The 15703-nt window shown below is 37.1% G+C and overlaps 1 pseudogene; it reads left to right on the top strand.

Moving 5' to 3' along the window:
- The first annotated feature begins 14639 nt into the window (after positions 1-14639).
- LOC127217887 (prohibitin 1-like) lies at positions 14640-15441 on the top strand (annotated as a pseudogene).
- Positions 15442-15703: the final 262 nt, after the last annotated feature.

Below are 15703 nucleotides of genomic sequence, written 5' to 3'. Positions count from 1 at the left end.
ATAAGAGCCAGAGGACCAGTATGAATTTTGCTGTAAGAAAGGGAAACTTCACCCATGATATCACGACAACATATATATCCCTAAATAAGACAAAAAGTAGTTCAACGAACAGGTTGCAAGCCTAGAAAAAGAACCACAGGCTGCTAAGTAGTGCTGAGCATCCCCAGGAGTGAGTTCCCTAATTCCTAATGCCAAGTGGTCATTCTTGAAAAAGAAAAAAGAGTAAAACAGTTCAGGGGCATGCAGTTACATGGAAAGAGTTGAGGTGGAAAGGGGAAGGAGGAAATGAGTAAATGGAATTACATTTTAGGGTGTTTTTTAAATAAAATTGTGATATCATACCTACACAATCAATACTAGATGCTTTCAAGATTTCATTTGGTTTTGTTTTGATGAATAAACTTACACAATATGATCAATGATAAATTCAAATATGGCTCTGAATATTTCTTTTCAGAATCATCCATATTGTTTTCAGGTTATTTCTTGAGCAAAATTTGCTTAGTAGTAGCTTCTGAGTGATTAATTTTCAGGGGTCAGAACCAATCTTCCTCCTACCTACTTCCTCAGTAGGTTAAGTGCAAGGAACATTGAAGGACTGCTGTAGATGTTCATTGTTGGTTACAGCAGATCTATCTATTCTTTCTCATTTCCCTCAGTAAAATTTATTAAAAAGTATTGTCTAAATCAGAGCCATACTCACAGAATTCCATTATAGAAAAATAATGTCTTACAAGTCAGTCACCCTTAATGTCACCACCATACTACCCTGGTACACATAACTGCCGATATGATTTAAGCATATATTTAGTATTTTTAATTCTTAGATAACACAACTAACTATGAAGTATTAGCATTCCTTAGATTACCCTGCCCTAGAGATATAAGTTCAATAATCTCAATTTGACCAAATCCAGGAGGAATTAACCATATATTGAATAATATGTTATATGAAAATACCACCAAATTCTAACACAGTGAACATATAAAAGATATAGTTTGGGCTGGCAGATTTCTATTTATGTCTAAAATAACTAGTTTGTGTTTCCCCTAGTAACATGTCACGGTTATGAAGTTTCATCTTTCCCTGGGAAAGATGAATAAATGTAAGTCTCACCAAATACCAACCACTTAAGATGAACTTAAGAAGCATTCTTTACAGCACATTTAGCATTTCTCCACTGAATATACCTACATATTCAAATGCATATTGAACAACTTTATTTTTCCTCAGAGGAGTAAATCAATATTTCAGTCTCTATATGCCAATACAGGCAGCTCGGATAAATTTAGGCATCACTGAGATCTCCCTTGTAGTTCCTCCTTACCACCATAAGGGTTTGTACTATGAATCTTCAAGAATGGGTGGGACACTTTTGAACTACTCATGACAATATTAAATGTAAATTTAAAGTATTCCTATTCTTGGTACAATTTTCACAAAATGAACAAACTATTCAGACAAAGAGGTGAGAAAAACATATCCCCAAAAATGTGTTGACATATCATCTTTGGGTTGCATCCTAAACTTATTAAACTGTCAGTGCTGAATTATCAGTAAATCAAGAATGATGTTAATGAGCATCTGTGCTTCAGTTTTCAATGCCATTTGGCAAACAGTAGCACAAAAAGAAAATGGTAATTAGCAACAAAGGTGTGTTTATTGGTTTGTGTGATTGACAGAGGCTGTATGTCTCTTCTGCATGGTATGTTGTTCTTTAGAAAACTGCCAAACAATGGATGCAAATCCAGTTCTCTCTCTTTAAAGCTACATAACCTTGAAATGCCACTGGGAGAAAATCAATTTGTTCAGGTAGGTGGGGGGGTTGAGAGAGAGGGAGCTTTGGGAGGGACCCACATGGAGTGAGGGAGGAAGGGGACACCTGCCTAACCAATCAGATCAGCCCAATCAACCCTGGCTGTCAATGAGGTGACAAATGTTGCAGTGGAGAGGCTACCTTAAATGCCCTTTCCCTATAATGAGATCGATGACTACCTTAAATGACATTATAGAGCCTTTATCCAGTAGTGGATTGAATCAGAAGCAGACACTGACAGCTAAGCACTGAGATGAACTCCTGGAGTCCATTTGTAGAGAGAGAGGAGCAATAATATGAGCAAAGGAGCAAGACCATGCTGGGGATACCCACAGAAACAGCTGACCTGAGCAAGGGGAGCTCATGGACCCCAGCCAGACAGCTGGGAAACCAGCATAGGACTTAACCAGGACCCCTGAACATGAATAACAGTTAGGGGTCCTGGGAAATCTATGGGGCCTCTTTCAGTGGAACCAGTATTTACTCCTAGTGGACGAATGAACTTTGGAAGTCCATTCTCCCATGAAGGGTTACTCTCTCAGCCTAGATACATGGAAGGCCTCACTCTCCCTGGGGAGTGGATAGAGAGTGTGATAGGGGATAAGAGGGTGGTAGGGAGAGGAAACTGGGATTGATGTGTAAAATAAGATGTTTCTAATTTAAATAAAAAATATTCAAAAAAGAAGTGAGTAAAATTAAAATCAGAGTGGCATTTGCTACATTTTACTAGGGCTTTCCTTACTACAATCCATCTATCATATCAAAACCTATGATCTTTCCAAACATAAATTTTGTTGAGATATTCTCTGATGAAAAATTTTCAATATATTATTCTAAGTTTCTTCTATGGTCTATGAATAATTTCTAAACTTTTTAAAATTATCTCCCCTCTGATAGTCTATACTATTATAAAGAAAATTAAGATTCAAGAAGGAGAAAGAATGAGACATATTCACATACTGCTAGACAAAGTACACACTGTCAAACAAATATGGCAATAGGTAGCAAAGTAGACAATATTCACCATCTATACTCTCTCATCCATGTCTGAGTATTGTGTTGAAAATGTTCACATACATGAATCTATGGAAGTACATCCTAGTATTGTTATTGTGGTGTTACAACAGTGAAATTAGGGCAATAAGGTTAAAATAAAGTATGGTTTACTTAAATAATGAAAAATATAGGCAATGACAAAATGTTATGATTTATTACATGAACAAATATACAAAACAAATGTTGAATTAAGAATATACCAGATAAGCTTCTTTTTAAAGTAGATAGAAATTAACACAGAGATTCACAGCTGGTCAAGTACAGAAAAACATTAAGTTTTAAATGGTACATCTATCTTACATTCCTCCTCCTCTCCTGCTCAGGGTATATTGCAGAAAAGGATATACATGGACTATAAGAGCCAGAATCAGTGCATAACAAGGAACTGGTGTTTTCATACTGTGGGAGTTTGAATGACTATGACCCCCATAAAGCTATAGGGAGTGGTACTTGTTGGAGTAATTGTGGCCTTGTTGGAGGAAGTGTGTCACTGGGGGATGGAATTTGAGATTTCAGTGGATTCTCTTTCTTCCTGCTGATCCAAATGTTGAACTCTCAGCTCCTTTTCCAGCCTCATGTTTGTCTGCATGCTGCTATGATTTCTGTCTTGATGACAAAAGACTAAAACTCTGAACCTGTATGCAAGCTCCAATTAAATGTGGTCATGGTGACTCCTCATAGTAATATTACTAACTAAAACACAGACATAGCAGGTGATTTGTACATATGAATTTATATAAGTTGTGCCAGACCTGGGCAAGCTCAGCACAGCCCAAATTATAACACATACAGAAAAAGAGGGCACAATGTCCCACCCCAGCTGAGGAGTTAACAACAATCAGCAGCTGCTAAGAGAGGGAGGTTTGCTAAAGTGTGTGGCCTTGGATGTGTTGTCTACATTCCAGTGGAAAGCCATACACACACAGGTGCATATTGGAAGTGTGAACTGGACTCAATGTTTTTGTTTGTTTGTTTGTTTGGCTTGGTTTTAAAAGCAAACAATATAAGGTGGTTAAGAAAGAGTGGATGGCTCTGGGAAGAGCTGTGGTAAAAATGACCAAAATATATTATATGACATTAACTAATAAATAATTTGCAAAAGGAAAAATAATATGTCACCAAATGGAAACTAGAATATGATGCCATATGCAAAACATTAAAATCAATGTAAATATTATATATTATATATAGGCATTTAAATATATGTGAGCACATACAAAGGAAGGTTTGACATACATTTAGGAGAGAGCTTTCTTTTAGAGAGGAAAATGACAAAGGAGATTCATTTATATATGTATAATAAGTTGGATTTCACCTGTGCATTGTTTATTTTCTGACAAAATTTTAAATGTGGAAATGAGGGTTTTTAATGAAAAATTGCAACTAAATTGCAAAAACAACCTGTGCATTTGTTACCTGATGTAATAATTTTGGATAATCTGTTAATGTAAACAATACATTCCTTACAGTTATGATGACTGAAAATCCATGATCAAGGTTCTTTCAGGTTTGGTGAATGGTAAAGACCTAGTTTCCACTTCCATGATGGTGCCTTCTTGTCACATTTGCTAGAAGATATGAACATTGTGTCCTTGCCTTGCAAAAGGGATAGGTTGGCAAAACAAAAAAAGTGTGTGTGGGGTGCTAATGCTAGTTTCATCCAGTGATGGCAGATGTAATTCTGTAAATATGTTTCTCTTATTGGCTTGTTGGTTAATGAATAAAGCACTGTTGGCAAATAGGAAGGCAAGGAGCATTCTGGGAGAGGTAATAGGAAAGTCAACATGTAGGACCAAGAGAGCAGAGGTCTGGACCCACTGTCTGGTAAGATAAGACTGTATGGAAATACTTAGAGTAATAGAAATGGGTTAATGTTTAAGACAGAGGTAGCTAATAAGAAACTCTAGTAACAGGCCAACAGTTGTACTTATTCATACCTTTGCCATTTTCTCATACGTTGTAAATGTTATGGCAAAAATAAATAAATAATTCTTTTTTATGGGTGCTTATTCTGTGAGATTTCCTGAATGATGAACCTTAGGCTAACACTGTAATCAGGTAATTTAAAACAAAGCACTTTGTGAATGCAGATAGACAATTGGGTATTGTAATTTACTCTGTTATTCAATGTGGACTGGGGGTAACATAATTAAAACTTTCCCACAAGGATGCGTTAAAACGTTTTGCTTTATATCATAATGTGTTGTGTATTGATACAATGTGTAGAAAACCACTTCCATTAGTAAGGTAGTGTAGTCCTAAGTAGGGGAGCACTTGTGCTTACTGTTCCTTAGAAATTAGAGTTTCACATACTATGACAAAACGATAGAAACATGCACCTTGAAACATAGTGCGAAGCCACACAAAAAGCTTAAACATCTAACCCCCCAAAATAATCTGATACATAATTATATGCAAACATAGGAACATCTATTTATATTCTAGCAACTCTGGAAACTAGAGGTGCCAGCATGTCTAGTGGTCTGATAATGGATGCCATCTGCTTCTAAGATAATATCTTGTGTCCTACAGGGGTGAGCAATGTTGTTTTCTCATGTAGCAGAAGGTGGAAGAAGAAAAATGACAAACATTCTGTAAAACCCTTTTATAAACCATCAAATTCATCCACGAGATCTTTACATTCAAGGCTTAATATTTTGCAGGCCAAACCTCTCAACATTTTTATGCTGATAACCAAAACCAATTATTTTTGTTTGTTTTCGTTATGAAATAAAATGTCTTTAATTTAAAAAGTTCAAGGTCAGATGGGTTCAGAACAGAATTCTATCAAATCTTAGAAGAAAACATAACTGCAATACTCCTCAAATAATTCCACAAATTAGTAAAGGAAGGTACTTTTATTAATTACTTTTACAAAGTCAGTATTAACGTGATACCAAAACAAGACAAAAAATTAACAACATAAAAAGAAACTGATATGTCAATGTCTCCGATTGACATGTGTGCAAATATTCACAATTAAATATTTGCAAATTGATTGTAAGAATGCACTATAAAGATTGCCCATCTTGATGAACTTGGCTTTATCCCAGAAACTCAGGAATGCTTCAACATACATAAATCAATAAATGAAATCTACCACATACATTCAAGTACAGAAGATACATGATCACATCATTAGATGCAGAAAGAGCATTTGACAAAATTCAGCAGTCTCTTCATGATAAAAAGGCCTAGAAAATCTCGGACTATAAACATTTAAACCATAATGTCACATGATGGAATTCTATAATACATATACACACACACCCCAAAAATACCTCAAACTATAAAAATTTCAGATATAAGAACAAATAGAATATAGTTAGCATTATGTATTTAGGAACATATCTGCATATATGTAACACCAACTAGAGAAAAGAGGCCATGAATTTGAAGCAAAAAAGAGGGCTATATAGGAGAGTTTGGAGGAAAGAAAGGGAAGGTAGAATGATATAATTACATTATGATACTAAAAATAAAAGCATAAAATATTGTAAAAGAAAATATTAAGGATAAGTCTCTTTATAAACATCTAAGATGTAAAATATTCAATTCTAAATTTTAATGACTACATTTGCATATTGTAAAATATGAAAAACATTGTAAAGGTGAATATGTAATTCAATATATTAGATTTCTTTCTGGGAAGAAAGGGAAACATTTAGTTGCAACATAGAGGCAACTTCAAAGAAATGATAATATTTTAGTGTTTATGTTATTTTATGTATATACATATTCTTTTTATATCTATTATCTAATATATTGATATATTTTCCTTTGTAGCCATATGACATTTTGTAATTAAATAATTAGTTAAAATATTTCTGGGTTTAATTTATTATATAAGTCTCTTCTCTATGAATATCAGAAGTTTACTGGTCCACAATATGTCCTAACACTAATTGTGGTCTACCAATTCCTTTTTTCTGGGTTTTGTGTGTTGTCCTTACTTTGAATTCTCCTTAAGAATTATAATATTAGTATGGAGTGCCTGAATGACATGCTTGTTGATTATTAGCTCATCTCTTGATGGTAAAATTATCCTATTAAATGTGTATTTTCTATGCAAATTAAAGCAACTTTGAAATTTCATTTCACTTCAATCAGAGTACCTATCATCAAGAAAATAAACACGAGACATTACTGAAGGGTGTTGGGAAGAGAATTCCTACTCACTTCTGGTGGGAATATAAACTCATATAGTCACTGGAAATGAATGTACAGGTTTCTTGTATGGAAAACAACTTAGATGTATAGGCACCTGGATAATGCACTTTCCTATCGACCCAGCTATATCACTCCTGAGCATACATCCAATACATTATCTTACAATACAGATACTTACTTATCTATGTTTATTGCTGTATTACTCACAGTAACAAAGAAATGAAACCAGGGTATATCTACAGATTAATGTACACCCAATGGACATTAAATGATAAGGAAAGTGAAATTGTGAAAATTGAAAGAAATTGAATAACTCTGGATAATATTTTATTAAAAAAATAACTCAGATTAAGAAAGACAAATGCTGTATATTTTTCATATGCAGATCCTAGATTTTCATGTTGAAGTGTAAGCATATAAGTAGGTTGGAATGTGGGAACAGCCTATGATAATATAAAAAAAGGCCCCAATTAAAGGGAAGTGGAAAGAGGGGACAAGGAAATGGGAGTGGCAATCTAACCATTGCCACATGAAAATAGAAAGGTTATTTCCAGGAGAAAGGCACCAGAGTAGGAAGATGTATGGTGGAGATGAGTTAGGAAAGGTAATTTTAAAAAAGCAAATTTTCCTTGACAATAACATAAAACCTAATATTTGGTATGCTAAATGGCATATATCATAAGGTTATTGGATGAATGGGATCTCAAATTGCAAAACATATATACAAGGAAACAAACAAACAAAAAAATAAAACTGAAACCACAGCTGCCAGAGAATACAGGGCATGGTGAAATAAATCAATATTAGGAATTCATAGGGTATTAATCATTTAGAAGTCGAAAAATTGCCAACACCAAACAGGTGTCAAACAAGCAAGGTGCTCTCCTGTATCTATTTTTTCTTAGTTGTGGAATAACAGCAAAAATTTCAGACAAAATAACACCATCATTTATTCAATAGTAAAATGGACTCTAGAGCTTCAGACAAAAGTCCCAGTATCCAATTATCCCTGAGGTAGAGAAGTTCAGAGTTAGTAGATTCAGCTCTGGCTTATATCCTGGCATAGAAAGATAGAAAGCATTCCCCATGTAAGGGCCAAGTTTGATAGAATCAAATTCAGTTTTAATTTCCACACAGCTGGTTGAAAATTGTTTGCTTGTTAGGATTCCCTGAACCTTTCAATGAAATATGTGCCTTTGTAATTGTATGACAAAGGTATAAAGTCATGAAGACACACTATTAAATATTCAATCTGACTCACTCAAATTTTAGAATGCCATTCCTGGCACACAGTAGGCACTAACTAAATGTTTGGTGAATGCTGTCAAAATGAGGAAATTAGAAGAGATTATTGAGCTTCTCAACAGTACATTAAATTTAATGGACCATTTTTCAAGATGAAAGAAAACAGAGTGAAAGGAAATGCATCTCTTTGGCTGCCCCACACATATAAGATAGAATGGAGTATTATGGGAATTATTCAGACTGTTCACTTTACATTTGACCTCATATAGACAGATGACTAAGACTTTTGATAGTGATTTCTCTAGTTCTGCACTGGTAATATATTTATAGACATATGGTCATTATCCACAGTGATGGGATTCTGACAGATGAGGATTTTGTTTTCATAAAATGCATCACTCAGAATCCTCTCAAGAATCTCCTGCCTTTCATTGCTAATAGAAGACAAAGTGCTTTAATGTGAGTTTTACATTTGTAAATACAATATAAAACAGCTTCTCAGAGAAGATCCTCTGCAAGAGCAACAAATAATCTTAAGTGCAGAGCCATCTATCTCTCCAGCCCCTGAGCAGACTTTCAGTGTTCTAGCATCTACTTGCTTGCCTGTTTAGACTTAGCCAATGATATGTTAGAGAGCCTATAAAATAATAATTAAAAAAAACAGCCCTTCTCCCTTTTTTCTGCCATCATGCATCATAAGCCTAACTCAGCTTCTCACCATGTCCTGTCATGACACTTTCAGAAACAAAGGCAATATTTTCCCATTCCCCAAAAGATTTGGATGAAAACTGTTACAAAATCAAGCACAACTCCAATGGGAAGATACTAGAGGAGAACAGAGCTGGATGTGTAAGGCTTCACACACAATGGTGTGACCACGAGGAAATTTTCTTAAATAGTGACTGATAGGGGAAGGCCAAGCCCATGTGAGTGGTGCCATCCCTGGGTTGGTGGTCCTGGGTTGAATAAGAAATTCGGCTGAGTAATCCATGAGGAGCAAGCCAGTAATCAGCACTCCTCCATGGCCTCTGCATCACCTGCTGCCTCTAGGTTCCTGCCCTGCTTGAGTTCCTGTCTTGACTCCCTTTGAAGATGAACATGAAAATGGAAATGTAAGCTGCATAAATCATTTATTACCCCAAGTTGCTTTGGTCATGATATTTTATCACAGCATAAGTAACCCTAACTAAGACAATATATTGTGTTTATATTCACTCCATAACACTTTTATACATCCCATTCCTGATGATCTTCTTTCCAGTGAGTTTTTGTCGTGTGTGTGTGTGTGTGTGTGTGTGTGTGTGTGTGTGTGTGTGTGTGTGTGTTCAGGCCTTGTGGGGGTACTCAAAACTACAATGTGTTAGTGACTGCAATGGCCATAGCATATCTAAGACAATGTTCTGCATATGGTTTCATAGAAGGTACTTAAGAAACATTAAGGATTAAAACTGTGGAATAGAAAATTAATTTGTTATCCTTTGTGGCTGTACTTCTACTCTTGATATTCAACTGTGTAAAGAGCATATAGGGATAAAGTAGACTTGAGAAGAACCACAAAAAATGAATCTTGATATTGGCTATGTGAGTGAAACCTTTCATTCTTTTTCTTCTAGCCACAGATATTCTGGCTGAATCTACCCTGACACAAGCATCAGAATTATTATAAAATTAAATTTATATTTTCCTTTCTTACTAAATCATATATCCTCAAATATTATTGTATGTTTTATAAATAAGGGAACATGGGAATTCTGTGGGGGTATTAATACAAAAAATACCCATAAGGGGACAATGGGAAATTTTTGTGTGTGTGTGAACACATTGAGCTTGTTCCTGTATATCATTGTCTCTAATCAAGTCATGATCAGATTTATGTTATTGAACAATAACAGCTGGCAATATGTTGATACATTAGAGGAGGTAATATAGGTGTCAAAGAGGTCACTTCCACAGGTCAAGCAAATGACGAGAATGCTCTGGACTATAACAAGTGGTAATGAAGATATAGGACAATGAGCAAGTAAGGGAGAGTCATGTTTCTTTATCAAAAGAAAAAGAATTATGGCTGTGAGCTGTGGCTATAGAGTGGTGGTAAAAAGTTAGCTGCTATGGAGGTTTGAGGGTCTATATAAGAACTTTCGCAAAATTCCCATGGATAATCACACAAAAGGAAAAAGAATAGAGGACTCTAAGATGATCGCTGAGTTTCAGATCAGGAGACCAAACAATAGGAGCTTGGGAATCAAAGTTACAAAATAGCTAGCTTACAGGAAAGATGGGTGTCTACTTGAGATCTTAACTTATTAAGTTAAGATTTCTATGGTTGAAATAATTTTTAGTACATTCCAACATGACTTTTATAAAGGAATTTTGGTGTTCCCCAAACAAAGTAATTATAAATGTTTAGGGTGATGGCTATATGGCTATAGCAGTTACTCTGACCTAGGCATTGTATAGTGTAAACATGAATAAATGTAGCACTCATTAGCTCACAAATACGTACAATTGTTACTTGTGAAACACAACTTTAAAAATACCCTTAAATGGATAAAATTTGTATGTGTTCATAAAACAGCTAAAGGGCTTGCTGTCATTGGCTGCACAAGGAAATGTAGTTCCATGTAATTTTTATATCTGCACCTTACATTTTTCAACTTTGCTTCATTTGAATATGCCTTGAGATGAATGTAATCCATTAATGTTCTCATGTTATACAGAGGTCTTTGCTCAAAGTTGCATTCTATCTAATGCTCAGTATCCTAAAATTAAATAATTAAATGAGACTCACCCATTACATCATCAAATTGTTAGGCAAAATCCACCTTAAAAATAATCTATTTTCAGGGGGGCCTGAGTCAGTCCCATGCTGGCTTCCCAGCTATCAGTCTAGTGGCCATTAGCTCCTCCTTGTACAGGTAAGCTGTCTGTATATGTTTCTGCCGCATGGTCTTGTCCTCTCCATCTGCATCTGGGTTCTAGTTTGACTCAGTGTTTATGTATGGGTGTTTGATCCTGTTTTCAACAGGCATTAGTTGAGGGCTCCATGAAGAAGTTAGTTGTTGATCTCACTCTCCAGGAAGGGCATTTATGATAGCCTTTCCATGGAAGCTGAGATTGTTAGTTGGGAGCAGTCTCGTAGTTCTCTAGACCTTTCTTTGTGTTCAATTTTATCTTCAAACCAATATTGGCTCCCTCTTTTATGTTCTCTCTCTCTGTGTCTCTCTTTTTTATCTTCTATTCCTAACCAGGCTCAATCTTCCTGGTCGCACATGTTTTCCTTTCCTCCCCCTCATTTTCTCCTACTTCTCTCTCCATTCGCTGCCCCCCCCACTTCACCTGAGCTCTGGGGGACTTGTCCCTTCCCAATTCTGTGAAGGACTTTATATGAATCTCTTAGAATACACCTTGTATCCTAGTTCCTCTGGTGATGTGAATTATAGGCTGGTGATCCTTTGATCTAGGTCTAAAATCCATATATGAGTGAGTACATACTGTGTTCCTCTTTTTGTGACTGGGTGAGTCATTCAGGATGGGTTCTTCAAGTGCCATCCTCTTGCCTGCAAATTTCAAGATACCATTATTTTTTTTCTGCAGAGTAGTATTCCATTGTGTAGATGTGCCACATCTTCATTAACCATTCTTCAATTGAGGGGCATATAGGTTGCTTCCAGGTTCTTGCTATTACAAATAGTGCTGCTATGAACATAGTTGAACAGATGTCTTTGTTGCATGGATGTGAATCCTTTGGGTATATGCCTAAGAGGGGGATTGCCAGATCCTGTGGTAAACTAATTCCCATTTTCCTGAGGAACCACCATACTGATCTCCAAAATGGCTGTATGAGTTTGCACTCCCCCCAGCAGTGGAGGAGTGTTCCACTTTCTCCACATCCTCTCCAACATAAGTCATCACTGGTGTTTCTAATTTTAGCCATTCTGGCAGGGGTAAGATGGTATCTCAAAGTTGTTTTTATTTGCATTTCCCTGATAGCTAAGGATGTTGAGCACTTTCTTAAGTGTCTTTCAGACTTTTTGATTTCCTCTATTGAGAATTATTTCTTCAGTTCTGTACCCCATTTTTAAATAGAGTTATTTGGTGTTTTGTTGACTAGTTTCTTGAGATCTTTGTATATTTTGGAGATCAGCCCTCTGTCCGATATAGGATTGGTGAAAATCTTTTCCCAGTCTGTGGGCTGCCGTTTGGTATTGTCCACTGTGTCCTTTGCTTACAGAAGCTTCTAAGTTTGAAGAGGTCTCATTTATTAATTGTTTCTCTCAGTGTCTGTGCCCCTGGATTTATGTCCAGGAAACAGTCTCCTATAACAATTTGTTCAAGGGTACCTCCTACTTTCTCTTCTAAGAGGTTCAATGAGGGTGGATTGATGTTGAGGTCTTTGATCCATTTGGACTTGAGTTTTGTGCATGGCGACAGACATGGGTCTATCTGCAGTCTTCTACACACCCTCATCCAATTCTCAGCCAGAAGGACTGAGCAGTCTAAGAGACCTCAGACAGTGGAGCCAGGATGTATCCCTGGTGCACAAAAGGACTTTGCGAACATATCCCCCATGGAGGGATAACTGCCGTAATCTAGAGACAGGAGACAAGCCCTAGTCCCTAGTTCACATGACCTGTCAGATCTACATGACCCCAACTGGATGGCATTCCCCTACATATGGAATTGGGGTGGGAGGATGGGAGAGGAGGGTGGTTAGAGTGCTCGTGAGAGGGCAGAGAAGGTAAAAGGGAGGGAAGGAGGGAGGGAGGGTTGGAGGGAGGGAGGGAGAGGGAACTGGGATCGACATGTAAAATAATAAATTAAATTAAAAAAAAATGCTTTGACTCCAAAATTTAAGTTGAAGGACAAGTTACTGGGGAAAAGGATTTCTATTTTTGTTTCCACAGAAAATGAAAAGATGTGGATTCCTTCCAGACTAATGTGGTTTGATCTCGCCAGACCACCTGAAACAGAGTACAAGGTGATATTACATTCAAAACAGCTGGACAAAGCAGCCTTACAGACTACAGCCAGGATTTCTGAATCTTCTTCGAATCCCCCATGACAGCGCCCCTTACCAGCAGGAAGTAGTTTGGAAAGAACGACGCCCAAATTCCCAAATATTGTGTATAAATGTTTGTTTTCATTTAATTGGACTTTGTTATATAAAATAAAATAAATTAAATTAATAATAAAAATCTATTTTGAGATAGGCAGGGGTGGTGCACATCTTTAATCCCAGTATTTGGGAGGCAGAGGCAGATGCACCTCTGTGAAATATAGACCAGCCTTCTTTACAAAGCTACATAGAGAAACCCGGTCCCAAAAAACTATAATATATATTCTATTTTTTTCATTCCCAACTACATGATATTGCTTTCTATACTTCAATACATTAATCAGGTCCTTAGTCAATGATACTTTTTCCCTGGTTGTTTAATTTTATTAAAAAATTGCTTGTTTTCTTTTATTTGTATGGATGTTTTGCTTGCTTGTATTTCTGTGGTTCATGTGCATGCCTTGTGCATGCAGAGGCCAGAAGATGGTGTCAGATTCTCTGAATCTGGAGTTACATATAGTTAAGAGTTGCCATGTGAGTGCTAGGACTTGAACCCAGATGTTATGTATTAGCAGCCATTTCTTTTAGCCTTGGAGCCATCTCTTCAGCCATGTTTCTGTTTCTAAACAGCACTTTTCCACAGTCTAACTTGATTTACATAAACATGCTTTGTAAATATTTTATGTCTAGAAAATAAACTTCCCAAAGTAAGGGACTGTGGTTCTTTCTCTATAATTTTGTCTCCAATATGTTGCATAGGCCACAGCATAAACCAGTTAAATAGATGAATGACAAAATAAATTAATGTAGACTTTATGTAACATTCCTTGGATTATTCCATTGCATGTATGGATGAATGAACACACATGTGTGGGAGTCAAAGGGCAACTATTGTAGAGTATGTTCTCCCCTTCCACCTTGACGTAGGTTCCAGGGATTGAGAATGAACTCAGTAAGACTTAGGCAGGAAGTATGTTTACCTTCTAAGCCATTTTTCTGGACACTGCCAAATTCTAAGCTATTATAGCATCTGTCACATGAACCAAATAATGTATATCTCCTTCTAGTTACTACTTCCACCATAAAATGCTAAATAGTACAGCTGAAGGAAATGAAATCAAAATACCTCACTTTGGGGTAAAATAATACAAAAATCTTGCCAGCAAAGATTTTATAACCCATATCATATTCATTCACCACTGTAAAAATAGTCATCTTCAGCAGTTTGCGAGTCTGGGGAATTCATGGTGAGGTCAGCGTGAAAACAGGTGTGAGTGGGGGCAATAGAAGGAATCATGGATGCTAAAGTGTTTGAGTCCATCGGAAAGTTTAGACTAACTTTAGCAGTTGAAGGAGGCGTGGTGAGCTCTGCCTTATATAATGTGGATACTGGTCACAGAGCTGTCATCTTTGACCGATTCCGTGGACTACAGGACATTGTGGTAGGGGAAGGGACTTACTTTCTCATCCCTTGGGTACAGAAATCTATTACCGTTGCCGTTCACGACCACAGAATGTACCAGTCATCACTGTTAGCATAGATCTACAGAATGTCAACATCACACTATGCATCCTCTTCCAGCCGGTGGCCAGCCAGCTTCCTTGCATCTGCACCAGCATCGGTGAGGACTATGATGAGCGGGTGCTGCCATCCATCACCACAGAGATCCTCAAGTCGGTGGATGCTCGATTTGATGCTGGAGAATTAATCACCCAGCAAGAACTGGTCTCCATGCAGGTGAGCGACGACCTCACAGAGAGAGCATCAACATTTGGGCTCATTCTTGATGACATGTCTCTTTCACATCTGACCTTCGGGAAGGAATTCACAGAAGCAGTGGAAGCCAAACAGGTGGCTCAGAGAGGGCCAGATTTATGGTGGAAAAGGCTGAGCAGCAGAAGAAGACAGCCATCATCTCTGCAGAGGGTGACTCCAAGGCAGCTGAGATGATCAACTTCCTGCCCCCTTCAGGGGATGGGCTGATTGAGCTGTGCAAGCTGGAAGCTGCTGAGGACATTGCTTACCAGCTCTCATGCTCTTGCAACATCACCTACCTGCCAGTAGGGCAGTCCTTGCTCCTCCAGCTTCTCCAGTGAGGCCTCCCTACTTGCACCTTCTCAGGCTAACCAGGCTGTGGCTGATCATTCTGAATATGCTTTTCTTCTGGCCCACCCCAGAAATCACTGTGGAATTTCAAGCTTGGCTTAACATGAAGGAAATAAACGCAAAATCACTTCAGGTCTCTAATTAGCAAATGAAGCTTTTTTGTCCCACCTTGTTTTCGTTCTTGTTTTTTTTTAATCCACTTTCATCCAGAATTGCCGAGTGATTATGCAGACTGGCTTTGAGCCTTTTGGA

This window comes from Phodopus roborovskii, unplaced genomic scaffold, assembly GCF_943737965.1.
Source record: "Phodopus roborovskii unplaced genomic scaffold, PHOROB, whole genome shotgun sequence".
In the NCBI taxonomy this organism is placed as follows: domain Eukaryota; kingdom Metazoa; phylum Chordata; class Mammalia; order Rodentia; family Cricetidae; genus Phodopus; species Phodopus roborovskii.
This window is presented reverse-complemented; position numbering and strand designations above follow the sequence as displayed.